Source organism: Colletes latitarsis, unplaced genomic scaffold (genome assembly GCF_051014445.1).
Source record: "Colletes latitarsis isolate SP2378_abdomen unplaced genomic scaffold, iyColLati1 scaffold0103, whole genome shotgun sequence".
NCBI classification, from domain to species: Eukaryota; Metazoa; Arthropoda; class Insecta; order Hymenoptera; family Colletidae; genus Colletes; species Colletes latitarsis.
This window is the reverse complement of record NW_027488453.1, coordinates 47,501-52,529: the sequence shown is the minus strand read 5'-3', so window position 1 is coordinate 52,529 and position 5,029 is coordinate 47,501. Positions and strand designations below refer to the sequence as shown.

The window sequence follows — 5,029 nt, the reverse complement described above, 5'->3', positions numbered from 1 at the left end:
GCATCAGCTCTGGTGTTTGCTTGCTCCGGCGTTTCATCCGTGGACGAGTCGTCCGGGATTAGCGCCTGTAGGAGCTGCGAGGCAGTCGATTCCCAGTCAGTCGTATATCCTTCCGGCGTTCGAATGTTTGAGACCGCAGTCTCAACACAGAGTTTCTTTTGGGCGATCTTGTAAACAAGTCCCCATGGCTCTTTATTCCCCTGCTCCGTCACAAAGTTCTGCCAGCTTTGTGCTTTCGCAGCGCGCACTGCGGCTGTGTAGGCGAGTCTAGATGTTCGATACTCAGCCTGCTTTGCCGCTCTCTCCTCCGAGTTCCTCTCGCGCTGAAAGGCTCGTCTAAGTCGATAGACTCGCGCTTTCATTCTCGTCAAATTTTCCGTCCACCATGGGACGGACCTCGAATGCCACTTCTTGGGGCGCATTGAGGCATTGCACGCATCGATGATCGATTTCTCGACCTCTTGTGCTAGGTGTTCGACTTCCCTGCGGCAACCAGTGCCGAGGGGTAATTGCCTCGCGCCCTCAAGAAGAACTTGATCAAATCGCTCCCAGTTCGCATGCAACGTGCGGAATCGAGGCTGTGGGCTTCGATTCTCATTCACGTCCGTGAACTGTAAGACAAAATCAATGAGTCGGTGGTCACTGGAGGTCCAATCCTCGTGAACCGTCCAGTTTCGCACAATTGTCGCCATGTCTGGAGTCGATAATGTGACATCGATCCATGACTCACCGGCAGGGCTGGAGTATGTAGGAATACTTCCAGCCTCGTTCAAAATCGTCAAGTCGTGTAATGCGATAAACTCTTCGAGTTTCTCGCCTCGCGTGTCCGGTCGAACGCTTTCTCCCCCCCAAAGGTGGGATTTGGCATTGACGTCCGCGGCTATCACGACTCGACGGTGTTGGAGAGCATCGAGTGTCCTCTCCAAGCGTGCCAGACTTGGTTCAATGTCTTCCGAGCATTGAAAGTACTGGCTAACGAGGTAGAAACTACCGAAGGGTCCGCTAATGCAAACGCAGGAGGTGTGAGTATCACACAGCTGTGTGATTTTTACCACCGAGATGTCCGGGTTTCTGACCACTATTGCGGCCATAGCCCGTTCATTCTCGGCGATCACCTTCGCCGTGAGCCCAAAGCCTGGAATCTGTCCCTGAAATTGGTAAGGTTCCTGCATGAGCAACACGTCGATCTCCTTTGCGTGCATTAGCTCGCTCACCTCACCATGAACAATTAACGCACGCCGCATATTATGCTGCGCGATGCGCAATTGCCTTAGAGGATTCTCCGGGTCGTGTCTATCCATAATTCGTACGAGATACTGCTAGATCTAAAGCTGCCTTATAGGCAGGGCAGTTTTTGTCTCGCGACTTATGGTTGTGCTGATTACCTCTTGCTTTACAGTTGGAGCAAGTTGGGGACTTACTCTTCGCCGTACAAGAGGCAATGGTATGCCCTTCTTCGGAGCAGTGACCGCAAACCTCGTTTTTTGCTTTGCAATGTTTGGCCATGTGGCCAAACATTTGACACTTAAAGCAGCGTGTCACCGAGACGTAGTCCTGCACTCTGCATGACGACCACCCTAGGTACACTCTGCCCGAGCTCTTCAGCCGCTGGCGAACCTGCGGACTGACTTCCATGACCCAGTTGGCAGTGTCCTTTTCCTTCGGGCCGGTTGCAAACCGGACCTTCAGGCTGGACGACACATCCCCCTGGGTCATATCGCTGAGGTTTTGCTTCCAAATACTGGAAGAAACCTCCTCTTTCCTCATCGCCTTAGGAACGTCGTACACTATAAGTGTAGGGTTCCTCAAGGTCGGTAGAGTAGCTGAAAGCCCTACTTCTTTCAGCTTCGCGCAGTTGACGAAGGCCTTTAGATCCTCCTTGCGCTCGGTTTCGACGGCTATGCCACCGGAGTGGATGCGTCGGACAGACCTCACGCGGATCTTGGCCTTCGCCGGCTTGACCAGGGACAGAACAGTTTGTTTGGTAACGTCGCTGTTCTGTCCTTTCCCTTTCGGCGGGAAAATACGCACCACGTGTCGTGGTGGTTTAACCGCCTCTGGGGAAACTCGATTGGCGTCAACCTTTACCGCTTGCGCGTAGGTTGTTGCCGCACGAACTGGTGCGGGTTTCACAGTCGGACGGGAACCCGTCGTCTGCGAAACCGTCGGGGCAACCCTCTCTGCGATCCTCTGGGAGGCTCTCACCTCTTGCCGGATCGCCGCGAGCTGTCCTTTTAGGAAAGAGTTCTGCACGAGAACCTCCTGGACTAGCTCGTAGAGAGCTGCCGCGTTGCCAACGATCAAGGCTCCGGTTTCCTTGCTGAGCCTGGATTCTTTTCCAAGACAGCTGGTCCGGATACCCTTGAACAGTTTCGAGGCCTCCCCACCGATTTTGTCGAGAGGCCTGTTCGAAGGTCCAGGTGTCGCCTCCGCCGACACCTTTCCTGGCAATTTCTCGCCGCTTTTCCGGGCTTTTTCTGCCCTCTGCGGCTGCTCCTTTTTGACGACGGTTATCCAACCGTCGTCGTCGACTTTCTGGCCCTTTCCTCCGTCCGGGGACGTGGCGTTGCCTTCTGAGGTTGCCTTTGGCTTTTTGGCCTCTGGCTTCCTCGGTGGAGTTGTACGGGGTGGTGTCCCCGATCCGTCCTTCTTGATATCCTTTGTCGGCGCAGGGGATATCGTTCCTGCAGGCTTCGATGTTGTAGCCTTGCTTCGTAGCGTCGGGGGTCTGGTGCTGGGGGGCGTTTTAGCGCCCTTCCCAACTTCAACCTCCTTCGCCTTTTTCTGAGGTGGTGAGACCACCCCAGCCTTTTTACTCGCTGCCGTCGTCCTGCCGGGGGCAACGACGGTAGCCTCCTTTACTCCCTTTTCCCCCTTGCGGGGTACCGAGGCGTCTATTGGCGTCAGTTTAATTTTAGGATCCATACTTATAGGAAACTGTTTCGTCCCGGCGTGTGTCCCGGCCTCCATGGACCCTCAATTGGAACCCGGCTCCGCCTGGGTTAGGACTTGCACCCGGGATATAGTCCGCGAACAAAGGCCGACCGGGCTTTCCCCGGACTCCTAGGTTCACTTCCTCGCCCAATAGAACCCACGAGTGGTGTTCCGAGCCGATTGACTAGGCACAGGGCTGCTTTTCTCGCCTAGCCGCCTGTCTAGACGAAGCAGAGGCCAAAGGTACGTGTTGGGCAGCTACACTCCCGCAGGAGAGAGGGCCCTCAGATCCCAGGATCCTCCTTTCCGCCGACACAGGTCGCCACGCACGGCAAACACGTGGGGAACAAACCTCAAGCAGATGTTCCCTCTGCTTCGCTACGCCCGGTTTCTGTTCCCTGTTTTGCAGGGAACCCGCTGCGTAACTAGGACATGACCTCGGGCATCATGTCCCTGTAGCATTAGCTCCAAAACGTGGGACTCGTCCTTAGCACGACTAGTAGAACTCACTATGCCATCATCAACTATGCTCTTGACGCTTCAGCGTCCTTTTGCCATCGCCAACGACGGGAGCTGCTGTCAGCAGCGCGACGACGGTCTTACATGTATAAATACATGTTGTCTTTCGTCGTTGGCGTACCTTTCAGTGTTTTCGTCATACGCTGCATATCCTTCCTATATGCAGCGTCCGTATGGCAAGGACTCCGAGTCTGACAGAGCCGTACACCACCGGTTTACAGCTCGGAGTTGAGCTGGTCTAGGCGGAGTCTTCTAATGGCCAGGGGAGCGATCCACGTTTCGAGGCCCGTCTCCCTACCTAGGATACTAGCGTGGTTTCCCAGCCGACACCTTCAGGCAGTAGGGAGCAGCTCAGCTACTTATACGGTGGCCTCCTTCCGTCATTCGTCTGGCGTTACGACGTCTGCCACCAGATGTTTTGGTGTGCTGGGTTCTGCCAAGCCCAGCGGCGTATTGCTTTTCCCAGCGGCGTATTGCTTTTGGGGACGCATACAGACGTCGTTTCGTGTCTCTTTCTGATCTTATTATTTGCTCAACGTGAAAAGGGGGCATATAGCCCCCTTTTTGATTTCTGGTGTCAGGATCGCCTCCTCGGAAAAGCATTAAAGCAAAAAGGGGGCTTAAAGCCCCCTGGTATGAGTTAGGTCTTTCTTGGAGAAGCTCTAGGTGTTCGAGTAGGAACTTCGAAAAGTTCCTTAAAGTGAAAAAGGGGCATATAGCCCCTTTTTTGTACAATATACGCCTTCTCCAATAAGCCTTAACGTGAAATGGGGGCCGAAGCCCCCAGGTGTTAAGTATACGCTAGTCATAATGCTTCCCCATCTCTCTTTGCTTTCCTGACACCACTCCTTCCTGACATCTCTGTTTTGCACAGAACGAATGACGGATCACGTCTTGCTCGGGTAGGTGGGGTCGCTACTCCCATACGGTGTGCCCCTGCACCGCCCCTGCCGAAACCAGAGCCCCGTTGGCCGGCATAAATGCCGTTTGCAGCGTCCACCGCGTGGAGGAGGGGTTGGCACATGCGATCCTGGTGCCGTATAGCAAGCTATACGCCCGGACGGCTTCTAGACGCCAGTAGATAGGGACAGTGGGAATCTCGTTAATCCATTCATGCGCGTCACTAATTAGATGACGAGGCATTTGGCTACCTTAAGAGAGTCATAGTTACTCCCGCCGTTTACCCGCGCTTTTTTGAATTTCTTCACGTTGACATTCAGAGCACTGGGCAGAAATCACATTGCGTCAACACCCTTGGGGGCCATCGCAATGCTTTGTTTTAATTAGACAGTCGGATTCCCCTAGTCCGTGCCAGTTCTGAGCTGAGTGTTGAATGGCGGCCGAAGAGGACGATCGACGACGGCAAGCCGCCAACGAAAGCCTCGCAGCAAGGAAGATCCGCGGGAGGCCAAGGCACGGGACCGAGCTCGGATCCCGACGAGAACGAACGAATCCGTTCAACGCCGTTCACCTCGCCCAGGCCCGGCACGTCAGCCAGACTCGCTTCCCGACCAAGCCCGACACGCCCCGCTCCTCAGAGCCAATCCTTATTCCGAAGTTACGGATCCAATTTGCC

The 5,029-nt window shown here is 54.7% G+C and overlaps 1 pseudogene; it reads right to left on the bottom strand.

Annotated features, from left to right (window-relative positions):
* Positions 1–4,505: 4,505 nt before the first annotated feature.
* Positions 4,506–5,029, bottom strand: part of LOC143351225 (large subunit ribosomal RNA) — a 3,121-nt pseudogene continuing 2,597 nt past the window's right edge.